At 41.7% G+C, this 25,282-nt stretch overlaps 1 long non-coding RNA gene across 2 annotated transcripts in view; it reads right to left on the bottom strand.

The window, feature by feature from the left end:
* Positions 1–11,973: 11,973 nt before the first annotated feature.
* Positions 11,974–25,282, bottom strand: part of LOC101469969 (uncharacterized) — a 54,120-nt gene continuing 40,811 nt past the window's right edge. Inside the window, exons 1-3 of one of the 2 annotated variants that reach the window (XR_191510.4) lie at positions 22,472–24,693; positions 20,985–21,243; positions 11,974–15,363 (exon numbers count right to left, since the gene is read on the bottom strand). This is a non-coding gene — a long non-coding RNA (uncharacterized LOC101469969). Of the gene's footprint in view, positions 15,364–20,984; positions 21,244–22,471; positions 24,694–25,282 lie in introns of those variants that run through there. The other variant, XR_013100536.1, reaches the window with a different exon arrangement.

Below are 25,282 nucleotides of genomic sequence, written 5' to 3'. Positions count from 1 at the left end.
TGTTTTTTTCTTTCTCTTCAAGGGCATTGTGGGTAATGGTCTGTACTTGTTGACCTCACAGCGCTGAATGGCGGGGCCTCTCTCAGGAGGGAAGGAATACCTTGGCACAGAGCTATCTTTTCCCTGAGACACTACCAACCTCTCAGCTATGAGCTTCTCTTTCTGTGCAGATGTTCCAGCTACAGCTCGGCTCGTTTAAAGAGTTTCAACAGAAAACAGAATAATAAAGGCAGCTGAATATGTTCATGCAGTATTACTACAGAACAGATAAAAGACAGGAGCAAATTCTGTCATGTCAGATGAAAACGAAGAAAATGTTTGGCCTAATTGAAGGATTGCTGTACTCTTTAATGACTTGGCTGCGGTTCTTGCACAGCACCTGTTGCCAGGCTACAGCAGTGCACGTGTCCGACCCCTGACCCCAAATGCATTCCTGTCCTTGCCCCTCTGGGAGTTAGGGAGAGCAGAGCACATGTTACATGTCTGCACAGCAGCCTGAAACAACCAGAAATGACTTGAATTTTTCAGCTATCGTATGACTTGTTATGGGCTGCAGTTTGCTGTGCTAGAGAGAAAAAGCTGTCTTTTTCCCCCCATGCATGCTAACTCAGTCTTTGTGTATTCAAATTAGGCTCGAAAGCTGCAGGGCTGAATACCTGAAGAGAAATGCCCGCACTCAAAAGTGTCATGGCTGTGTGAAATTTGACATGTGGCAATTATAGCAACAGTCCGACCTTACACTTGCTAGACTTCTCAAATTTAGCAGAACAATATCTCATGGTCATTATAGGTCAATTGGGGTGGGATGCGGAAAGTGTCTGGCGTGTTGAGATGAAGATGATTAAGTACCCATTTGACCTCGTGTCCTTTTCAGCATCTTCGGTCGAGTATCTAAATTGTCAAACAGCAGGGAAAAAATCCCCCACGGAGCTCGTTTCCCCCAGTTTCAATGAAGACGGACAAGAAGAAAGCACTCGCTCTTTGAAGTGCGTTCCCTCCGTCTTGCTTCTGCCCCACCTTCTGTCCAGTGGAGCAAACCGTTGGAGTAGGAGTTGCTCTAACAGACAACCAGAGTTTAACCTTAGGTGACCCTTGCTCTCATCAGGCCCGCCCTCTTCTGGAGGAATGCTGCTGATGGGAGTTTTTAATATTCCCCGGCCCTGTGTGTCCTCAAATGTGGCGGTGCGGCATTAACACAAGCTGACACCACAGATTAGCCACAGACATCAGGAATGCTGCGGCCTTTTTGTGCCACGTGGATTTTGGCCAAAAGAGCCTTTGGTTGCAATGGCCACAAAGACCTGCGAAAAACAAGTCCATGACAGAAACACGGAGACTCCTCAGTGAGGCTGTCTCGCGATTCGCTAGCCATCAAGGTACAAACCTGCGGTCGGTTTCTGTGCAAAGGTAAGACTGCACAAGCGCCAAATCGAACGTGCACTTCTGACAGTCAAGATCACAGTGGGTTTACATGTAGTTTGGCTAATTTTGGTTCACTTGAAATGATTTGCTTCTGTTTCTATTTAGACGTAGACATCGGAAGCTTCTGAACATCTGGATACAATGTGGAATCCATTCATCACCTGTAATTTCTGTACGCATAAACTGCTATTACTTTAATTCATATTGCTCATGCTGGTATCCCACCTTTCCTCTCAGCAGTCTTACCCTCTGCACGGATAATTCCTTTATCCTCATCCTCAGCAGGGGATTGGATTATTTGATGCTTAGAGATAGTATTTCATAACGGAGGTATTTTACTGCACGCGGGTCGTGTTTCGAAAGTTCTTGAAGGATCACATTTATACTTTTTCATCTTCACATACCATTTGAGCTAAGTTCTGCGTGACATGGGGCCATAAAACCTTTCTCCCTGTTATTGTAGGATCCTTACTTTACAATATAAATCATCTTCAGACAACTGTTGGTGTGATTTGACACTATATAAATAAAACTGTGTCGAACTAAAAAATAACAGAGTTTAGGTCAAACTAACGACCAGACTCATTGTCTCACTAACTGTTTGCTTGTTGAGCTGTTGTAAAAGCATGTGTGATAAAATGTCTTTAGCAAAGGTTTTAGCAATTTGGAAAAATTTCCTCAGGTGGTAGCGCGCATCTTACTTGCCATCCAGAGACTGTGTGTCACAGCTGTGAAGCACGTGACACCAACACAACAGTTAAGCAGGCCACAGAGAAAGCTCCTAAAGTCTGACTAGCTACTCCGACACAGAGTCAGAGCAATGGGTAATCTGTTTGTATTGCTATAAATCTGACCTGGCTGTATGAACAATATTACAACCAATATCCTGAAAAATCATAAAAATTATTTGAGAAATATACACCAAACCCCTGATATCCGAGCCTTCTGTAAATAAAACAACACTTTAAAGGTTACACTGCTTCTGTGTTAATCTCTAGTCCCCTCGCGCTGTGCTTGCATCTTCTCTATTGTAAATGCTAGATGAATGAAAGACGCCTGTTGGAGTGAAAGTTTGTTCTGTGCGACATTCACCAACGCACTTCTTTTAATTTCAGATTGCACACAACTAAATTCCTTGAGTTTATTCAGTGGCCTGCAAATAAAAGCAGACTGAGTTTAAAAAAAATAGGTTACATTATCAAAATGATGAACCAGGTTTTTATCCAGGCAGATATTTCAACCTTGGTTACGTTTGAATTGGATGCTTATATCAGGCTCCCATTCTGCTCAGCGAGACCTTTTTAAAGAGAGAAACAGATATATTGTGTGAGGGAGAGGCGAGTTGTTTTCAGACACCTTACTTTATCATAGTTCTTGTTTTGTAAGTGTTAGTTTGGTCTAGCCTCCATGGTGTCATCCTGCGCCTTGTTGTCAAGTCTTTCTCTGTATTGCATGCTTCACCTTTTAGTTAGCTCCTGATTTATTCTGTTAGTCCTCCGTCTCTTGTGCCTCGCCATTAATCTTTCATCACTTGTTGTTGTCTTAATTAGTTTCAGGTGTGTCTCATTACTGTGGTGTTTCCAATCTCGTGATTACCTACTTTATCTATTTAAAGCCTCGGTTTTCGTGAGTTCTTTGATGAGTCATACGATGTTCTTCTCTGCTGTCTCTTGTTTGTGTGCTGAGGAATTTGTTCTTTATTTGATTTTTTTGCTGCCTTTTGGATTACCTGCATCACCTCAATAAAGCTTTCTTTTTGTTTATAAAGTCTGCTTCAGAAGCTTGAATTTGGGTCCACAACCTACAACCCTTGATGCGAGTGGTTACCAGTAAAACTGACGTTTACTCAGTGAGTAAACAGAATTTGTGGCTGCAGAGAGGACATTTCACCATGGAATGAGACAACTGCAGTAGCTAAATGGTTTACTTTTTCCCATTTTGTTTGTATTTGAATAAAATAAATGTTTGCATAGCTCACTAAATGGCTTTTAGAACAGCTAGACTAGTACTGAACAAGCAAAAAGAAATGAAAAATGAAAAAGGCGCTGGCAGCACACCAAACATTAAACGTACCGTTGGAAAGACTGCAGGGCAGAGGGGAGTAAAGGGGAATGTGAACCAGTTAGAACCAATATCCACTTGAGATTGTTTTTCCCCTGTCAACATTAAATATGAAGGTGTGAAAGGAGAATAATTCACTAGCTGAAACAAACAGGCAGCAGATTTGACTGTCATGATTTCATTGTTTAAACTCTTTGAGGTTGACGAAGGTAAAAGCAGAAACATTTACAATTACAGTGGGGCAAAAAAGTATTTAGTCAGCCACCGATTGTGCAAGTTCCCCCACTTAAAATGATGACAGAGGTCAGTAATTTGCACCAGAGGTACACTTCAACTGTGAGAGACAGAATGTGAAAAAAAAATCCATGAATTCACATGGTAGGATTTGTAAAGAATTTATTCGTAAATCAGGGTGGAAAATAAGTATTTGGTCACCTCAAACAAGGAAAATCTCTGGCTCTCACAGACCTGTAACGTCTTCTGTAAGAAGCTTTTCTGTCCCCCACTCGTTACCTGTATGAATGGCACCTGTTTGAACTCATCATCTGTATAAAAGACACCTGTCCACAGCCTCAAACAGTCAGACTCCAAACGCCGCCATGGCCAAGACCAAAGAGCTTTCGAAGGACACCAGGAAAAGTATTGTAGACCTGCACCAGACTGGGAAGAGTGAATCTACAATAGGCAAGCAGCTTGGTGTGAAAAAATCAACTGTGGGAGCAATCATCAGAAAATGGAAGACATACAAGACCACTGATAATCTCCCTCGATCTGGGGCTCCACGCAAGATCTCATCCCGTGGGGTCAAAATGATCATGAGAACGGTGAGCAAAGATCCCAGAACCACACGGGGGGACCTGGTGAATGACCTGCAGAGAGCTGGGACCAAAGTAACAAAGGTCACCATCAGTAACACACTACAACGGCGGGGAATCAAATCCCGCAGTGCCAGACGTGTTCCGCTGCTGAAGCCAGTGCATGTCCAGGCCCGTCTGAAGTTTGCCAGAGAGCACATGGATGATACAGCAGAGGATTGGGAGAATGTCATGTGGTCAGATGAAACCAAAGTAGAACTTTTTGGTATAAACTCAACTCGTCGTGTTTGGAGGAAGAAGAATACTGAGTTGCATCCCAAGAACACCATACCTACTGTGAAGCATGGGGGTGGAAACATCATGCTATGGGGCTGTTTTTCTGCCAAGGGGACAGGACGACTGATCCATGTTAAGGACAGAATGAATGGGGCCATGTATCGTGAGATTTCGAGCCAAAACCTCCTTCCATCAGTGAGAACTTTGAAGATGAAACAAGGCTGGGTCTTCCAACATGACAATGATCCAAAACACACCGCCCGGGCAACAAAGGAGTGGCTCCGTAAGAAGCATTTGAAAGTCCTGGAGTGGCCTAGCCAGTCTCCAGACCTCAACCCCATAGAAAATCTGTGGCGGGAGTTGAAAGTCCGTGTTGCTCGGCGACAGCCCCAAAACATCACTGCTCTCGAGAAGATCTGCATGGAGGAATGGGCCAAAATACCAGCTACTGTGTGTGCAAACCTGGTAAAGACCTATAGTAAACGTTTGACCTCTGTTATTGCCAACAAAGGTTATGTTACAAAGTATTGAGTTGTATTTCTGTTATTGACCAAATACTTATTTTCCACCCTGATTTACGAATAAATTCTTTACAAATCCTACCATGTGGATTCATGGATTTTTTTTTTTTTTTTTTTTTTTCACATTCTGTCTCTCACAGTTGAAGTGTACCTCTGGTGCAAATTACTGACCTCTGTCATCATTTCAGGTGGGGGAACTTGCACAATCGGTGGCTGACTAAATACGTTTTTGCCCCACTGTAAGTGTTGACCAGTGTTTATTAATATTATAAATTATTATGAACTAATCTTTATGTATAATCTACTTTTGGTTTTATAAAAAAACAAAACCACGCACTGTTGCCGCACAGTAAGAAGGTGGGTTCTCTCCCATTACTCCGGCTTCCTCCCACCGTCCAAAGACGTGCAGCTTGTGGGGATAGGTTAATTGGTTAATCCAAATTGCCCATAGGTGTGAATGCGTGAGTGAATGTGAGTGCGACTGGTTGTCTGTCCCTGTGTGTTAGCCCTACGACAGACTGGCGACCTGTCCAGGGTGTACCCCGCCTCTCGCCCTATGACAGCTGGGATAGGCTCCAGCGCCCCCCGCGACCCTGAAAAAAAAGGATAAGCGGAAGCGAATGGATGGTTTTATAAAGTATTGGAGATATATTTTCATTTGTTTGTGTAACTGATATTAAATGATGCTTATAAATGTGTCTGAAGCGGATGTTTTCTTAACTTAGAAATAAATCATCTGTTTTTTGCCAGGTCCTAAAATTCAGTAAATAACATCTCAGACCCAAAAAATAAATGAATAAAAATGCAAAAGGAGTGAAAACAACTAAGCAGACCTAATGAGTCAGCCTAACAACCTTTAGCAGTAATAATTTGAAGTAATCATTTTCTATGAGTTTCTCTCTCTCACACTCTCCTTTACAGCATTACTTCAGTTCACTGAGGATTGTGGCCAGTTCATTTATGCACAGCACTCTCAAGGGCTCGCCACACGATTTCAATTTGGTTGACATCTGGACTTTGACTGAGCTGCAACACCTGATTCTTTTCTGTTTCAGCCTTTCTTTTGCAGATTTGCTGGTGTTGGGATCTGTATGCATCTGTATGGGACTGGGATCATTGTCTTGTTGCATGACCCAGTTTTGGCCAAGCTGTAGCTGTCGGACAGATGGCCTCACGTTTGAGTTTAACGGTTGAGAGTCGATATGAGGTCTTTGCTGCGTTTGGTTTTCACCAAACATGGCACTGTGCATTATGCCCAAACATCTCCACTTCGGAGAAATACACTGTTGCAAATTAAAGCTGTACTGCAATGTTCTTTTCAAAGAGAAGTCTTTCTTCTGACATTTCCAAACAAGCCATACTTTTCAGTCTTTATCTGATTGTAATGTCATGAACTTTAACATTTAATATGTTAACTAAGGCTTGGAGAGTCTGAGATGTAGCTCTGAAGGTTTTTTGCAATTTCTCAGAGCACTGCACAATCTGACCTTTGGCTAAATTTGCATGCACATCCACTTCTTTGCTGTTATTTTTTTCAAAGTTTGCTTTTTCTTGTATTCACATTATATGTATCCATAATCATATTGGGCCTAGCGAATAGTGTGTGTATAGAAATGTTCTTAACCTGTCCAAGAAATAACTGTACAAGCGAAATTATCACTGGATTTATAAAATGTGTACACTGGTAAAGTTTGTTCTTACCACCATGCTTATGTTGGTCAGTCAGAATCAATCTAAATCAACAGGTAATCTAAGGAGCTTGGAAAGAAAAGCGACTGGACTTCTCTAAGTTTATTGAAGACGTTTTACCTCTCATCCAAGAAGCTTCTTCAATTCTAGGACCGAATGGTGGACAGTCCCAGGTATTTAAGCCCTAGTTGTTCCTTAAGAGAGTCGTTTACCCACTATTGATCATGTTCCTCATCACATGAGCCAAGATGTGAAAAAGGGTGTGGGTCATTATCAGCAGAGGTTTCATGTGAAACCATTGTGAGGCCTTGTCTCATCATATCATGTGACCTACAGAGATCAACTGACACAAGGTGTGAGTGGGCGTTACAGCATCAGGGAAGGGGTCTCAAAACTGGACTGTAGGTGGCTGACAGTTGGTGTCTTAACCCACCGTCTCTGTTCAAAGATGGCCGTTCACAGTGGACATAAGCTGTGTCCCAAAACGTCGGCTGCATCCTTCGGAGGACCCGGCCTTTGCGGGGGTCTGAAAACGATGAAGCCGGGAGTCCGCTGCTCTCGCCGGCTCGAGTGACCATTGAACCCCTGGCTTGCTATCGAGCTGGTGGGTAACAGACATCTCCGAAAACGTTGGCGCACTTTGGCAAATATGCGATGTCTTGATAAACCAAGCAGATATTTGTAATTTACACGGCTACTTTCTGGCCTGAAAATATGTTAAAAGTTTATTTTGTGACGCAGAAAGATTAATAAGACTAATTTTAAAACTTAGTAGCGGCCGCCATTGTTGGCAGCTGAAACTTGGCTGGGCTGCGCTATGAATTCTGGGATATGGTGGGCCACGAAGGACACACCCGACACATCCTTCAAATTCGGGGAAATGAAGGACGCATTTGTCGGCCGCATTCGAAGGAGTCGACGAATTGGGACAGCCTTCGTCGCCTGGCCGTGACGTAATCAGCCTTCAAATGCGGCCTCCGGAGGATGCAGCCGACGTTTTGGGACACAGCTATAGATGGCTTCTTTCCATTTGTCTTCTCAGTCCAAAATGTAGACACTGGCATCCTCAAAAGAGTGACCTTTGACCTTTAGATGCAAATGTACAGCTGTAGTGTTGTCCTGTCGAGGTGGCTCTTCTGTGTTGTGCCATGCGTTTATCAAGTGGCTGTTTGGTTTCTCCAATGTCTGAGCACTCCTCGCTACACAAACCTGCTAAATAAGGAATGACAATGTTGTTGTGTTTGTCCTTCTGTTTCTCCCCAGCTGGTGTCTGACCTTCTTTGCTGATTTGATGAAAGCCCAATTAGGATAACCACATGTTTTAAGAGCTTTCTTTGCATTTGTGCGTTCCCTCTTTTTCTTTTCTGGCTTAGAGGGAACATTTTCTGCCCGGTGTTGTAGGGTCCTGATTACTCCAGGATTTTGTTCCAGAAGGTGGTGGGAGTCAAAGAGTAGGTACTGGCCCATGTGTGGGGGGCTTCAGGTAAACTTCACACTGCACAGTCCAGAAATGACAAACTCTTATCCTTTGTATCTTCCCTGGTGAACTTTATGTTTCTATCCACAAAGTTGATGTGAACAGTGAAGGCTTCCACTTCTTGGGTTTTGATTTTGACCCAAGTGTCATCCACATATCTGTACCAGTGACTTTGAAGAAGCATAAATGAGTCCAGTTGCTTTTCTTTCCAAGCTCATTTGATTACCATGACCTGTATGACTGAGAACCTACACAGACTAAATCAACAGGCTTGTGACAATCTGGATAATTTCCATTCGTCTATATAATGAAACATGTTTACTTAAGTGGAAAAAACCATAAAGTTGTTGTATCAGCAGGAAATAGGAGAAAGTCTGGCTAAAGAGAAAAAAACAATAGTGTCTGAGAACAAAGCCAGAAAAATCACATCGCAGCTAATGACAGTGAGACCAGACTCATTTTGAAGTTGCATTGCCACAGATCAGCTTCATTTATGTGGGATAAAACTATCCAGGCTGTTTAAGGTGCAAGCAATGAGTGAAAAACACTGTTGGATCCTGAAGGAATGTGTTCTGTCGCTTGTATCAATTACATTAACTTAACAAATCAGATCAGATAGGCCCAGCAGCCCAAAGGAGGTAAAATGTCAAGCTGACTGTAAAGATGGGCTTAGGAAGAGTTTACCTCAGAGTCCTCAGTCCTTACTCCAAAATAAGAAGAAAAAGGGAAGGGAGGGGCGGGGGGATCACATGCAGGCCCCAGTCTCATTTCTATGGCAACCTGAATGCTATTATAGCACCTTGCCATTCATTATGAAGGGGCTTCAGTTGGTGAGCAAGATGGGGTGGGGAGCGGGACAGATAGTGCAATGCTGCATTTTCCTTGCTCACAGCCAGAAAACAGGAGGAAAAGTAATAAACCTGTAAAAGCAAAAGCTGCAACACGCAGCATAGAGCTGAAAAGTTTACCATTAACGACAAAAACATGACTATTAATGCAAAACGGCCAGTGACTGAATGGGTGCTAAAAATTCCACCATGACTTGAATTGATATTTGTTTTGCAAATTGGGTTTAAAACCAGTAACTAAATAGTCTGAAAAGAAGCATCTCAAACCTAAAATAGGTCATAACAGCAAAGACAGTAATTATCATGGAGGATGCTGTTAGCGGCTTCAGGTGGAAATGTTCTCCATTTTGCCAGCCTCGTTGTCTTTTCATCTTTTTTTCTTCCGCTTTCAGAAGGGTCTACAGCATGTTGAAATGTGAAAAATGCTTTAACATATTAAAATGATCTTATTTATGTATATTTTAACCAAAATTACAATGTCAGTGATTTGGCTTGAAACTTTACTTTTTGATAAAACTTACAGTTAAGGCTGGTGCAGGTGACCCGGAATCCTCCCGTAACAAATAAGTAAACATGAAAGCAAACCACAAGTGAAAGTTGTCTCAGATGAGAGTCAAACTCTGCTTTCCTGGTCAAAGGTGAGGTGGATTTGTTTTTAGCAAATAGCACTACTCCTATATGTTGTTTCAGGGTTGTGTCAGATTTTAAAAAGAGCCGATATAATCGGTTTGACAGAGGACTTGTTGAGTAGTCAAGACCCTAGGAAGCAAACTGTGCTTTTCTAAAGCGCTGACGCATGTTGATGCACGTCGACACCTGAAATCAAGGCAGCAATGTCAATGATCCACAGTCTGCTCACTGCGTGAGACAGCTCGAAAAGTAGTGAGTAACAGGATCTTGATCATAGTTTAGATTTTTAAAGTACTAAACCAGCATTATCAAAGGAAAACACTGCTCACAAAATAAAATGTCTTATATAATATATTTAATCCATGATAATACATAGTTTATATAGTAATACCTTAAATATCCTTTGACTATTACTGCATGCAACTGTGATCCACAGGCTCAGCACATGGACACAATGACCACAGCCAATATACAACATGAAGTAAATGTTATTAATTTATTTTTCATTTTTAATGCTCTTAAATAGCAAAAATAGTTTTATTTTATTCATGACATAAATGAAAACATAGTTACTCCTCACACCAGTTTGGTAAGTGGGGAACATTTTCCTTCCACTCAGGTGACCACAGTTCGAATAGCAGGATTTCACTGAACCACAAGCAAAAATACATCCTTTAGCCAAAGTTAGCAAAAACGATACCGAGCCCAAACTCTTTAAAGATAATTTGACTTGTTTAAACTCTACATGTAACTGAATACCGTGTGCTTGTGTAGGTCGTTAGTATAATCCATTAAGCCTACCTCAGTGTGGGGGAGCAAACTGCCCCTAATGAGTCCACATAAATAAAGTGCTAATGAAAGTGAAATAAGTCTAACTGCACTCAACAAATAGCCCACCTGCCATATCTCGGTTTGCAGGCACAGAAAGGTGGGCAAATGAGGCAGTTATTTGTGAAAGGACAATCTAAAGTAAGTCTTTACGATTCAGTAGGTTGCGAGTTTAGTTAAATACATTTCAGTTCTGGGAGCAGCGCTGCTGTTGCTAACTGTGAGAATACTTAGCGGGGTTAGTGTGACAGTGCATTAGCAGCCCGAGTCCATTCTCTGCGTCCCCAGAGAGACCAGAGCGGGCATATTAACATTCTCCTCAGAAGGGCCACAGGATCTGCCTTCAATGCCGTCTGACTCCAAACAAAAGACGGTGCGTGTGTGTGCGTGTGTGTGTGTGTGCGTGTTTGAGTGTGAGACGCAGACAGGCTGGGAGTGTGCATGTGTAACTGTGTGCAAGACGAGACAAAAAGGAGGGAGAAAGAACAAGAGAAAACCGTCTATAGGAGGAGGAGGTAAGTTTCAGTATATATTTACCATTGCTGGGTGTCTATAGTTTAATAATGTAACCACACTGCGTGCTGCAAATCAATGTGCAAGGAATATTTTCTGGTAAACAAGTCCTCTTTTGAACTTGTTTCTTTTCTCCAAGTTTAAAAAGATTAATTTCCGTAACATCTACAAATGAAGGACAAAATTGAAGATATCGATATAATGACCTCGCTTATATTTATGTTTTATTTATTTTTGACCAATCATTAAATCCACAACATTCACAACAACCTCTCAGACTCTTAAGCTTTTCTTTATTTTTTATTTTTGAGCAAAACTTTATATATATATATATATATATAAAAAAAACTAGAATTAGTTGCTATGCAAACTGTAACCAGGTGAATCATAAGCAACACCTCTTACTCATATACCGTTTCTATTTTTATTTAGGCACTTGTGTTTATGTAATGTTTTTTGATGTCTGTTTTTTTCAAACCTGGAACATGTATTGCTTTTATATACAAGCTGTAATATGTGAGTGGGCTTCCTTAAATTTAATTACATGGTATATGCCGGCGATGGTTTCTGGCATCATCGCTTCATACAGTACCAACTGTAGGCCACTGACTTCCTATGCATAACTCAAACATCTGGCCTTCATCACTCAGTGCCTGAAATCTTTCTGCATTCCATGTGCAAACTGCACCATGTCATGCAATCTATGTCTACTCTGCTGCTGTGAAGATAATTCACTGCAGTCTACCAGGAAAGACTAGTCTCTTCTCTTATTCATGACTGCAATATGTAAGTAATGCAGCAAATCACTAGCTTTGCAGTTGTTTAATCGCAAGCCAAAATACTGGAACACAGGACATTTTTTTAAAAAATGCAGACAGGTACACTGAAGGATATGAATATCGGCACAAACTTTAATGGAAATCCATCCAGTATTTGGTGACTTATGAATTTTAAAACCACATACACCTGTACATCATTGTGCTGGTAGCACTAGAGGAGAAAGTTAGGGATTGCCTGCAGATGCATCTTCTGGGAGAACAATGAATGTCAAAACCTTTTGGTTTTTGGTTGGTTCCTCACTGAAAATGAGGAAACATTGTATTCTGGGAGAAACAAAGTCTCAAGTATGGGTCCTCTGGGTAAGGAAATGGCACTTGTTAGCAGATTATCCTGTTTTCCAAAGATTTTGCATTTATTTCTGAAGGAGCAATTAAATGTGAACACCTGACAAAGGACGTTTGTGATTTCTACTTTACTTACTTTTGACAGCTGTGCATTATATATATGTAACAAGAAGGTGGGCCCAGATACACCTGTAACTCTTTTTAAGAAGTCATGCTTTGACAGAAAAAGAAGAAGAATGAATAGTTCATGTCACGTGCACAAACCTTGGGATTCTACACCCATTCCCAGCTGGGATTTACATACTTTTTGGACTGCAATTCTGGGAAATGGTGTAACGGATTCCAGGACAGTTGATATGGAATAATAAAGAATGCAACATCTTTGCATTCGACACTCAGTAAGTATGCTCCACAAACTCTCCACTGAAGGCTGAACTGCTTCTATTTATACTACAAATGGGGAAAAAAAGAACAAATGAGGCGCTCATTGTTGACCCTGAATGATCAACGTCCTCCGCTCTTGTCCAAAAAGAAATTCTTCCAATCGTTAACTGCTTACGTCATTACTCAAGCCGGAGAGTTGAGGGCTTTATTTCTGTTAACTGGATCATAAAAACATAGCAGGACAACTCCCAGGCTGATGAAGGCTCACTTTGGATTATAATGAATTATTTCATTGGACAGGCTCTCTGAACTTGTATTGTGATGTTCCAGTATGGAGCTTACCTTCCAGTAAGAAATTCATATTTGCTCTTATGTGCTTTCTGCATAAATTGGACTTTTTGACAGTGAATTATTCCTCTAAATGGGATTTAATCATGCAGCCATTCTTAGCTGATGGACTGCAAGTGTTCTGTATTAGCCACGTGATAGACTGGTAATGAGTCCACAGTATATCCTGCATTTTGCCTAAAGATGACTTGGACGGACGGATTTAAAATGCAGCAATATTGCTTCGGTATTGTTTCAGCGATCTGCTCTGAAGTCTCTGAAACTCCAACTGAATTTGAAATTTTAAACTAGATTAATAACATTCATGAAAACTATCAGTTGACTATTGTTTGCTTTTAATCATCAATTCAAAGTTAACTCTGCGTGAGACCTGGTAGCTCGATAAACTACGAATTCTTTGCTCTCTACGTAATACGCTGTTACTTGGTGTTTCTAATGATTCCGTCCTTACACAATGAGGACAACAAGCAATGTCAGCATTGATTATAGTCAACCATGATGCAGACGATTTAACTTTCTCGGCCAATCTCAGTCTGACTGAGTATGAATTTCACTCCCTGATAACAAGACGCGTAAACAAACAACTGCAGAAACGCAGAAGCATTAATATCCGAAGGTTTCAGAAATCAGACTGCCCGCAAATGATTCCTGACAAAGTATTAAAAGTACAAATTTTAGACGATCGGCATTCATAGGCCACACGTGTTCAGACAGCTCATCTGCCATCGAGAGCAACTAGGGGTTCAGTGTCCTGCCCAAACCTGCTCCACCACCTGCTCCACCACCTGAGCTCTCTGAATAGGCCAGAACTGCTGGTTCTGTAACTGTAACCGCCCCCAACTTATAACGAGCGTTCGTTCGACTGCATTTAAGCACCTAAAGATGGCGGACTGTGTATAAAAGTGGCCAAAATTATTCAACGTCATATTTCTGTCCAATATTTAAAGTATGAACGTTAATTGCATCTTGATCATTTCTATCTCATTCTAATTGTACCCTGTATTTCATAGGAATATCAGCAGTGATTTAAACTCTTCTTCTTTTTTACATTTTCTTCCTTGTTATACATAATAAATATTACTGTGATTTGCATACCTCTTGTAACCCGCTGTCCCACTCAGCTGGTGGGGCAAAGGGTGATCTTCACTGACCTGATGAAGGTAATCATAAGATAAAGGCTGAGAGCATTTTAACCCTGAAGCAAAGCAGCCTTTGACCTTATAAATACAGTATCACTGCAAAGCTACAGTACATGCATACCCAGAAGCAAGTAAAGTAAAACTGGCAACCTCCGATGCATGGATGTATTCTCCAGGGACAGCTTGTTTTCTTCACCGTCTTTATGATTTCATTAGCATGGTGTCTTCTTGGCATATAGTCTTAGAGGATTGAAGACCTTCTGAACTCACTGCTGTATCACTGTGGCCTCCACCTACACACTTCCACTTGTTTTGCACCAAAGCACAGTTAAATGCAGGAATAAGATTTCCATAAGCTGGAATATACTTGCTGTGTTTGTATCCCGCTCTCCTTCTAATGCCCATGTTTTAACCTCATACTGTGAGTACAACAAAAATAATTCAAGGTAGAGTGCACACTTTTTAAATTATTTATGACTTTACTGTAACTTATTTATATTTGCTGGAAAATGATCTATTAGTTAATCTAATTGCGTTGAGACATGTGAAAGTCGTGTCCTCTGAGTCATTCTGAGCATGTGCAAAGCCTGCTCTCTGCACATATGGTTAAACAGCACAGTTTCTGCCAAACAGAATTAGGAAGACTTTCTTACCGACGCTTGATTCCTCTCTTTCTCTCTCACTCCCCTCCTTTCTCTTTCCCACCCTCTCTTTACAGCACACAAGCTCACAAAGATAGCATATACAGTATATGTGCTCAGGCATATGGGCTCTGGAGAGAAATATATACACAGAATAAGGGACAGATTGTGGTTATTGATTTTCTTCGACGGGAGCAATTTTCTTAAATCCTGCGAAGAAGACATGCCACTTTGAATCATTTGTAAATTTGTAAAATAACATTTCACTTATTTTTACTTGTTTTAATGGTGTACGGCATGTCAAGTCCTTAGCTAAATCTACATCGGGCATAGTGTGTGTTACAATGGTACAGATCTTACTGATGGTTTGAGAGATGCTGACAACACCGTCTGCAGCATCCAATCTGTGGCAGCTATTAAAGAAACACCCAGATAAAAGTTCCAGGTGCGTCTGTGCAGCAACGACATGCGTCCGGTAGCTGGTGCGCAGCACTGCGTTGTGACAAAGCTGCGCACAAACAGGAGTGGCATGGAAACAACCGCAGGCTGAGTTTGATGATTTGGTTTGAGTGCAGCAAAGGCAGGCAGACCAGTAGCACAGGCAGTAACAAGATGGCGGCGGTGTGCAGCAGCGAGTGTAGCAAGCTCTGTCCAGGGAGAGAAGAGACAGAAAGACATAAGCGTAACCTACTCAGGGCACGTAAGTGAAAAGTATAACAGTGATTTGGAGCCAGCCTGTTCCACAGGGTGGGGTGGGGCGGGCAGAGCGGCACCAGCACCTACAGGAGCACTCATAGGTAGAGGGGGGTGCGAGAACAATGGAATGGCTGCCTCCCAGACAGAGCTGCCGTACTGCAGTGATGAAGGAACAGGAAGAGGGGGGGGAGGAATGGCACAGGAGGTAGACACACCTGCTCCTGCTGCTGTTGGAGCAGCTAGTGTAACAACCAGCAGACAAAGAGTAAGCTGAATTCAAGTCCTGCCTCTCATCTAGCGATCAGAGGGCATCTCAGGACTCAGAGTGCAGCAGTGAGGTCACAGCGTAAGGGGTGAGAGCAGGAAATGGCTGGTGAAGAAAGATATAGAGCTGATACATCTGCAGTTCCCAACATATACTAATAACTCACATTAGACACGTTTATTCACATATTTAGAGATTTAAAAAAAAGTTTTTAAAAAAACTCTAAATTGATGAGATTTAAAGAGTTTTACAGTACAGTAAGTGCACAGTGTATGGTTTTGTAACTTACAGTATCAGCTCTTTATTCAGCACCTTTAAATCCACATAAACCTCAGGGAACTGTTACCTGCTGCTTCACTAAATCACTATCGATCCAAATATCAATAGTATTGATACCAGTATCGATGCTATTGCGCTGGTATTGGTATTGATCTGATACCAATACCAGCGCAATAGCATCGATACTCGTCTCTATCCTCTACGTTCTCTACGTAGCCCACTAAATTGTGTTAAAGAAATAATTTCTTTAGAAATATATACCTCAAACATGCACTATGAAAAATGTGGGAACCTTTTTTGTTGACTGTCATATCTATTTTATTTAGAGCCTAAAGCACATTTAAACAACAGAGGTTGACGCTTCAGGGTCGTCAAAAATTTCAGAATGCATGAAAAGCTGAAAAGGTGTGTTTTACTGCGTTGGATAATTATCGTGGAAAGTAAAAATCAGAGTTATTTAGTGGTCATTAAAATGCATTCAGAATTATCACATTCTTCTCATAAATGATGACACACTGCTCTCCCCTCCACAATCTGCCTTCATAGATTAAAAGTATTGGTACTGTTACCGGCAGTATGCGGCCTGTATTTATTTGGCGTTGGATCAGTACCAACATTTTCAGTATCGCACAGCACTACTGCTTTGATTAAATTATAATCATGCATAGAGGACTGGTTAAAAAACATGGTGTGCCTACAACTGTGGGTGAATGACACCAATCAGATACAGTGCATACAGTATATAAATAAATAAATAAATAAATATATAAATATATATATATATATATATATATATATATATATATATATATATATATATATATGGCAGAAAACAATCAAACACTCTACAACTAGTCATCTTTCTTCCTTCCTTCTCGCCGCCTGTCTAAACTAATCTTCCTTTCCATGTTTGTGCTGAACAAGGTGAACACTGACACCATAACCTACTGCTGCAAATGCACTGCTCCATGCAGGAACCCCCACTAAACTGAGAAAAAAAAAATCACATTACCACATTTACATTTAAAAAACAAAACCTGAAGAATAAACAGACTCCCAGGAAAAACACTTAAAAAGTTCATGTTTGCAGGGTTCTAAGAAACATCGAGATGTGATTGAAAAGTCAAAGGTGAAAGGTAACCAACCTTAAGACACATCCCTTTGAAAATTTGATCCTATTTCAGACTAGGAATTGATCTCCAAAGACTGGGACTGATAGACAAATAAACCCAACCGCATCAAAAGACTTGAGCTCACCAGCAGAGTTGAGCAGAAACAAGTGTCAATATGTAGCACGCACACCTGAAATCTACTGAATGTGCTAAAATAGTTTGCTGATTGCAGAGCTACAGTCAAGGATGTAGCACCCAGCATTATTATATAACATATTTTCACCAAAGCACCGTTAAATGTGGATTCACAGTGGAAAAAAAGGGAGCCATTTAGTAACTGGTTTAAAGGTGAACCACATTTAGCTTCTACATGCTATGCAGGCATATACATAACATTTCCAGGTTGCTATAGCCCAAAATAGCGGTCACAGCACACCTAGGACATGTATGTATGTGTATCTTATTGCAACTATACAATCTAGTCATCTACAGCACTTTCACTATTCAACTAGATTTTAAATGATGAAATCCTAAATAGCTGTGTACTATTTAAATGTCTTTTAGACTTGTAAAGAACAGAAAATTACTCAGTAGTTTTATATGCATAGAAATATCTTTTCAATGCCCTGAAAAGACATCTTTTCATCATTCTCTTTTCAACTAAGTTTGAATGTGAAGGAACGCTTTTCTAAGTGTCTTTTCTTTCCCTCTGACCTAAAGAAGCTACTCTTACCTTTCATGTTTTAAAGTTGTTGAGACGTCTGTCAAAGTTGTTTTTTCTGCCCCTTTTCAATCAGTTCGTGCTGGGTGAGGTGTGATCATATTTGTACAGTTATATTTAGTCCAATGGACGCCCATCTAGGAATTAATTTGGATCAAATAGATGGACTAGATGCTCAAGCCTGATTTTCATTGATTGTTTTGGGGCTAAATGAAGGCCATGAGTGGCTGACCAGATGAGCTCAGAAAACAACGTCCATGTGCATCCAGTGTGTGGCGGGCATATTCTGTAGACACATGGGAAATCACAGTGTTGGGATAATACTGAGAATAAAAAGTGTTTTCTTATTCTAAACAAACTATTACAGCGAAAACGTCCTCAATATATGGAGCTGTCTGCAGCAGTGGATTCAAGTTAACAAAAGATAAAACATCTTCAAGAAATCAGCAAGTCAGATTTTACTCTACAGGGTAGTTAATTATTTATCAGCATGCTCTGCTTCTTTACCCTCATACAAACTTGGCTAACTTGCATCACATGCTGCTTGCATCCTTACTTCCAGCTTCATCCTCACACAGTAAACTGAAACCAGGCAGAGGACAAAAGCGCTCAATAAGATATGAAGTGCGTGACAATGCAAATGAGTTGCACATTTACAGAAGTCATTGCTCATTAAGAGTGTTTGACCGCATAGTAAAAATGCCCGATTTAATGAATCTCAAAATTCCTCAAGGATGCTGTATGGACCAAAAAAAAAGAAAAAAAAAGGCTGCTGCTAGAGTTAGAAATGGTGAAACACAGCTTCAAATTAAGGTTCAGAAAAAGAATCGGAGCTCAAAGCTACCTGTCCTTCAAGCACATAATCACATCCCATCCACGCTAATGAAAGAATGAGGACAAAACATCAAACAGTATCCCGGTTCAAATGCTGCTGAAGCTCCCTGGAAAACTTGCAGCAACTTCACAGCGGGTGAGGAGGAGGAAGGCGATATGCAAAAGGGGGACATCCAAGTATGAATAAAAGGAGAGGAAGAACGAAGCCGTTACTGCGTTCGCCGATCGACTACGCAAACAGACGCACGTTTGTGCATATTTTGACACAAAGGATGTTAGTTATAGAAAACATATAACATAAGAGGACTGTACGTTAGTCCTCAGCAGTTTGACACCTGAAGTTGTCACGCATGCGTCAAAGCAGGAAGCAGTTCTGCCACACTCATCCTACTCTCCAATGATGCCCATTGAAACACAGAACAAACTATATAAAAGCCTTTTAATGCACCTGAGAGCCGCTACAATTGTCCTTTCATCCATAGCTGATGAGGGGGTCACCTTATGACATGCACGCCAAGGTGTCTTACAATTCCCACTCGACTGTGTAATTCTGTTTTGCACCATTATCTTCACACTCGCTTGTAACAAGAAGAGAAAAAAAAACAGCGGGCCGAATGCAGGTAAGGGTAGGTATCGATGATATAATAGAAAAAGGAAGACGATTATTTTCATGAGGTCAAACACAAGTGTACTGAGCTTTCAGAGTCACGCTCTCACTAGTACTTTGTGCTGCTCTCAAGATAAGGCATGAAGAGCCTGCGGATTGAGTAGTGGAAATAAAATACCCTATTGCACTTTGCTGTGTGTTCAAGTTATGCTGTTTATATTATAATTTTCCTCCCCGCTGCGTATAAATTACATTTATTTTGTCAACATCATGTTTCTTTAAATGTATGACTATACGGTTTATGACGCAGGGTTAAACAGCGAGGTGCGGTTCTTGTGTGGTTTGTCTATGCTAGCATGTGCAACATTAGTCACTGAGGGTGTAACCTAACTCACAAATTCCTCATTCATTCATTGTACCAAGGATTTTGTAAATGTGGGTGTTTTCACCATGTCACCCCACCTCATCTGGACGTCCCTCCATCTCAGTCACATGCCCCTTATACCCACATTTCTCTATCTATCCCACTCCCCCGCCCTCTCCCCCACCCAGTGCCCTGCACACTGTGCCTGCCTCTGGCTCTCAGACTCTCAATATCCTGAAAGAAACCCAATGTTCGTACTTTTCATTCCCTTCGCGCTTTATTTTTGCACTATTCGTGGATTAAATGAACCTTATGTCACCGTGTCTAGTTTTTATTAAAAATAAATAAATAAATAAATGAAAAGGCGAAACTGTTCCTTCTTCATCGTGCTTTGTGTCTTTCCGCCATGTTAAGCCTTTTCCTTTTTTTGTTCTGAGTTAGAGATGTGTGAGTGCCCCTCGCAGCTCCCAAGAACCCAACCCGTGCACATCACAGCAAAACGTCACAAGTTAGGGTCTCAGGGAATGAGAGAGGTACAGCTTGCTCTTTTTTTTTGGTCTGGCCTTTTCTGTGCAACGTACAGCAGATCATCTGCTGCACGAGCACTGTGGCTGAGACTGAAACAGCTCCCTCTATCCCTCGATTTGTGCGGTGCTCTACCTTAAGTCTCAGTTTTGCCCCTTAAGTCGAGTCTGGTCTCGGTAAAATGCACAACCCCACCATGCGTTAGCATTTAGCTCATCCATGATCACATTTACAAACAAAATCGTTATATATGAGTCAAAAGATCGATATGCATCAGTAAGCACACGCTGAAAATGTAATATAAAACCTAACCATATATAATCTTATGATAACTGAACAGACTCATGCTGTGCACACTGTACTCTAGCCATACACACCCAATCAGAAGCACTTTACCATCACTAATCATAAGGATAGCTCTGCCTCCCTGTCACAACCTGACCAAACCTAGAATAATAATCTGTGTAAAACATCTTTGATATTTTTCCAAACCCCGCACTGAGAACGCATACAGCAGCAGCAGCAGCAGCCAGATGACTACAGCAGCAGAGACTACAAATTGACGCCAGTGTCTCACGCTGATAAAAATACACCCTTAATACTAAAAAAGTCCAAGCTCCTTACCACTTACTCCCTCTATGCCAGTGAGATCTCGTGACATGCCAGGCTTGTCAGTCCTCTGAGACCGCACCTGTCAATCATGCCGCCTTGACTTTATGGAGGGAAAGCTCATTTGTCAGGTCGCAGAATAAAATCTGACTACCCACAAGATGAAGAGGAGGAGGAGGAGGAGGAATAAGAGGCTGGGAGGAGCAGTAAGATGAGATGCAAGGAAGGAGAAAAGAAAAAAGAAGATAAAACTCACCCAGCTGACCGAGGTGGCGGAGGCTGCCGCAGTCTTCTCTGTACGCCTGTGCCGGTCAGCCTAGCAAAGGGAGAGAGGATGTAGCAGGGCACAAATCGGAGAGAGAGAGGGGAGAAAAAAATGAATGCTGGAGAGAAGAATAGGGGAAGATTTTAGTGCTGCTAGCTCAGGCTTTGTTGAATGGATAATTCGGGCTAGCACATGAGCCTGCTCTAGCAGATTGCTGCCGTCTAGCCGTCTGCTGCTCAGACATGCAAGACTGTACCATGTGCAGCCAGAGAGAGAGAAAGAGAAGGAGACAGAGACATGAAGGGAGAGATGGCAGGGAGGGCAGATGTTGGGTTAACGATTTAATGTAGGTGAACATGGGGGGAAAAAGAGAATAGAATAGAAAAGCAGTGAGGGTGACTGAGACAACAATACATTTAGTATTACAGGGGAAGGAAAAATGCACAATAATAAATCAAAAACAATCCATGAAAAAGAAACCAGCATAAGAATTGAAAAAATATTCTATTTAGCTTGGGTCCAACAGTAAAAATCACAAAAATAAACAGCAAAACCACAGCCCAGTAATGTTACACGTATGCTGACTAATACAAGAGAATAAGAGCAAATGACAGGAAGCCATCCAGAAAGAGAAAAACAGGATTTTAGAGAGTGATAAAGTAATATTTTAACCCCCCAGACGTCTGATTTTTAACTAAAAAGAGCTCTACTGCACTAAAGCGCATATTCATCGCCCCGCACATTCAATAATGTACAATCTCAGCTTTCCCCAAAGCTTCCCCCATATGAGTCACAGCTTTACATGAGAAATCAAAAACAAGGTTACCGTCAGAATTTGGCAGATCTGGTTAGTAGCTGTGAAAAAAAAAAAGACTGAGACACAGTGTGCCAAAACAGCGACAGGAGTGAATAATAGGAAAAAATGTGTAACGCCTGTTGCTGTAGTCCCTCTGCCTACTGCTGCTCAGCCCTTTCTCCATGTGACACTACTACCCATCTTTTTCTTCCTCTGTCTGTCTGTCTGTCTGTCTGTCTGTCTGTCTGTTCGTCTCTTGGCTTCATCTGTCTCATATTTTCTTTCTGCACTTGATTGGTGCTTTAGTCTCGCTGTATCACACCTCTCGGCCTGTGTCTGTGCCTCTGTATTTTCTTTCCCTCCTCTGCCTTCCATGCTTCATAGATTGCAGGCTCAAGTCCCCAAGGCTGAAAAACCGAAGAGCCTCTGCTTGCCCCTTTTTTTTCTGTTTGTTACATATAGAATCAAAACGGCAGTAGCAGTGTGGGAAAGGAACTAAATATCACCCATTCATTTCCCTCCCCACAGCTGAAATTACACAGACAAAAGGCCTAGTATATGGAGAAAGAGAGATAAGGGAAGGTAGAGAAATGAGGGAGAGAGACGTGAAGAGAACAAAAGCATACAGTAGCACAACGAGAAGGCAAAGACAGTCAAATAGGAAGTCACAGTTTTATCTTACAATGTCTCTTTCAAGCTCCTTTTTCATTTAAGGCAAACAAAAAGAAAAATCCTGCTCCAGTAGCATGTCCAGTATTCTGTTCCTGTGTCTCTCGCCCTCTGTGTCTGTGAGTGACTGGGTATTACAGCGTGCGTTTCATGGAGAAAAGGAGGGTGGGAACAAGAGAAAAGGAGGGAGCAAGAGAGAGTGAACGCACCAGTTCAGGGAGCTTCAAAGGAAATGTAACTGGAAGCATTGTGGTGTGTGTGGTGGTCTTATATTTTATCAGTATTAGTCACTGTAAAGCAGTGGAAAAGGCTTGTAAAAAAAAGAGGGGGGGAAGACACGAGACAAGATGGTAGGAAAGCGAGACAAATGGGGAGCAGAGGGAATTACCAGGGTTCTTCTGACGGACAGCGCACAATAGGCTGAGATCAGTGACAGCAGAAAAATGGCCTGTGTGGTCTCAACACTATCGCCCCCCAACCCTTTCCCCCTGCTGGTTTAAATAGGTCATTCTTTTATTTTGAAGTCAATTTAAAAATAATAAATCAGGCAGACAGTTCTCACTTCTTCAGCTCTCATTTACATTTTGCTGTATTTCTCTCTGTATCATTAGAGCCTCATTCTTTTCTTTCTTCTTCTTCGTTTTTTTGAATCGAAAATTCACTTTTAAGGCATCTCTCCTTGCTCGCGGACATCACATGTCACGATGTCTGAAAGGCATCACGTGCGCTTCAGTGCGGCAAAGGGTCCCTTCATTTATGCTCAGTTTTACTTCCACCTTGTCTTCGCACACTAACACGACAAGAGTCAACCGGGACTATTTATAGAAATTTCCAAAGAAGACAAAAAACCTGCACAGATTCCACAGCGATGGTGGGCCGTGTGTGCTGGGTGGGGGGTCAGTCAGGGAGAGCTCCTTTATGCCTCCTGCTGTATAATGTAATGCACTACCACATGGCAACAACAAACCACCGAGCACAGAAAGAAGTGTGAATACGCTTTTCTAGAAGAAGGGCGAGGGGGAGAAAAAAGTAAGCAAGGATAATTAGGCACAGTGAAAAACCCAACAGTCGATTCACGTTGTATCTACTGTAACTGAATGCTTGCGCTCTTGCAAAAGCTGCCCCGTACCAAGGGCCCCTTCTTCATTCTGGCCCAAAGAGCTCCTTACCCCACCTCTTTCGAACCCGGTGGCCTTAGGACAGAGAGCATAGAGTTTAAGTGGAAACAGTCTTTCATCATCATGACACTCCCCGCACTACACATCTGTACACAGCAGCATACCGCACTACAGGAGTAGGATACCATCTCTAACCTAGCGGCGCTACATCCAGTGTCTAATGTATATTTACAGTTCAGGCTTAACAGATTACGTGCACGTTAAATACTTTCATGGCAGGACAACTAAAAACTGCTTTTTACTCATAAAGATCCATATTTCCCCAAACAGTTAAAACAAATTAAATAACAACACTTTCATTAATTTCTTGTGTATGCATAGCTGGCAGCGTCTATGCCAACACCTTAAAGTGGGAGTTTAAAAAAATGTAGTATCCAACAGAGATCAAAAGTATGCAATGAAAATATGCCCGAAGAGCAGATATAGGTCACACGGTCTGAGACGAAGCCCGAGAAACTGAACACAGCCAAAATTAAGAAGTAATTCAGCGCATTTCTAAATTGCAGTCAGGAACCTAGATAATTTCAGGGGCCTGTGGTTTTCTTGGTTTGAAGCAGTGAAAGTTGTTACTGGCTGTTTTGATCACAGCAGTGTCTTTACCACATAGCTGCGCAGAGGAAGTATATCGTTTTGGTTAAGTGAAAGTGAACTTTGTGCATAATTGGCCGCCAAGACCTTGTTCTTCCCCTGCGGCTGTATGGTGTGTTTCCCTTCAGTGACATCTCCTTCATTAGAGCGTCCCGCAAACATCACTGCAGCAGCATGCTAGTGCTTTTCCTCATATTTTGAAATGATTTCTCTTTGCCCCCCCTCCCTAATCTGTGCTGTCATTGTTTCAACTTTGTTTTCCAAGTGTCAAACGAGATGCAGTGTTTGCCATGTTCATGCAAGTCTTTAGCAAAATATCTTTATCTCTTCCCATATCTGCTTAAAGGAGAAAACGAAAAACCCCAAAACAACACTTTGAATTAAACAGAAGAAATTTCAGTGTATTAAGAAACAGACACAAAACCACCTGACAGAGAAGCTGTGTTTACAACCAGGCGATAAAACTCTCATACACAAATATTGCACAGATGTTGGCATTTATGAAATAATCCATCAGTGTACAGATTGTGTGGTGTTTCCTCAGGGAAAGCTAGGAGGCTGTACAGTTATCTCCTGTGGTGTCACTCTGAACTATACAACCTACTACCTCAACCTGCGGAACACTGGAGGAAGCTGCAGCATGGCTGCCCTGTAGGGCCGGGCGAGCAGTTCAAAACTACCACAAGCAATGTAATTTTATTTTACCAGAAACTGAAGAAAAATTTCACCAATAAGTCGTCCTCCTTACTTAACTGCAACACTGACGTAGAGGCCAAAGATAGTCTGTCATGTACAATGTTGTGACACATCGTCATTTAGCCCAACCCACAAATTTGGGTGGGGTCACTGCATCGAGGCGGCACACGTGGGATAAGTTTGGTAGAGAATATCCTGCATCCTAGGATACAGGGTCACGCAGGGTCAGTGCTGTTTAATTGTGGGAATCAAGGATTAAGAAATGCCACTCTTTATGGTTATCCAGTCAAAACCTGCTTCCAAAATAATTCCAGTGATCTAGTCGCCTTTCTTAAAAGCACTGGGCAGATGCTGTTTTTACC

The sequence above is a fragment of the Maylandia zebra genome, linkage group LG10, assembly GCF_041146795.1.
Source record: "Maylandia zebra isolate NMK-2024a linkage group LG10, Mzebra_GT3a, whole genome shotgun sequence".
Lineage (NCBI taxonomy): Eukaryota > Metazoa > Chordata > Actinopteri > Cichliformes > Cichlidae > Maylandia > Maylandia zebra.
Note: the sequence above shows the minus strand (reverse complement) of the source record. Positions and strands in the feature narration are given on the sequence as shown.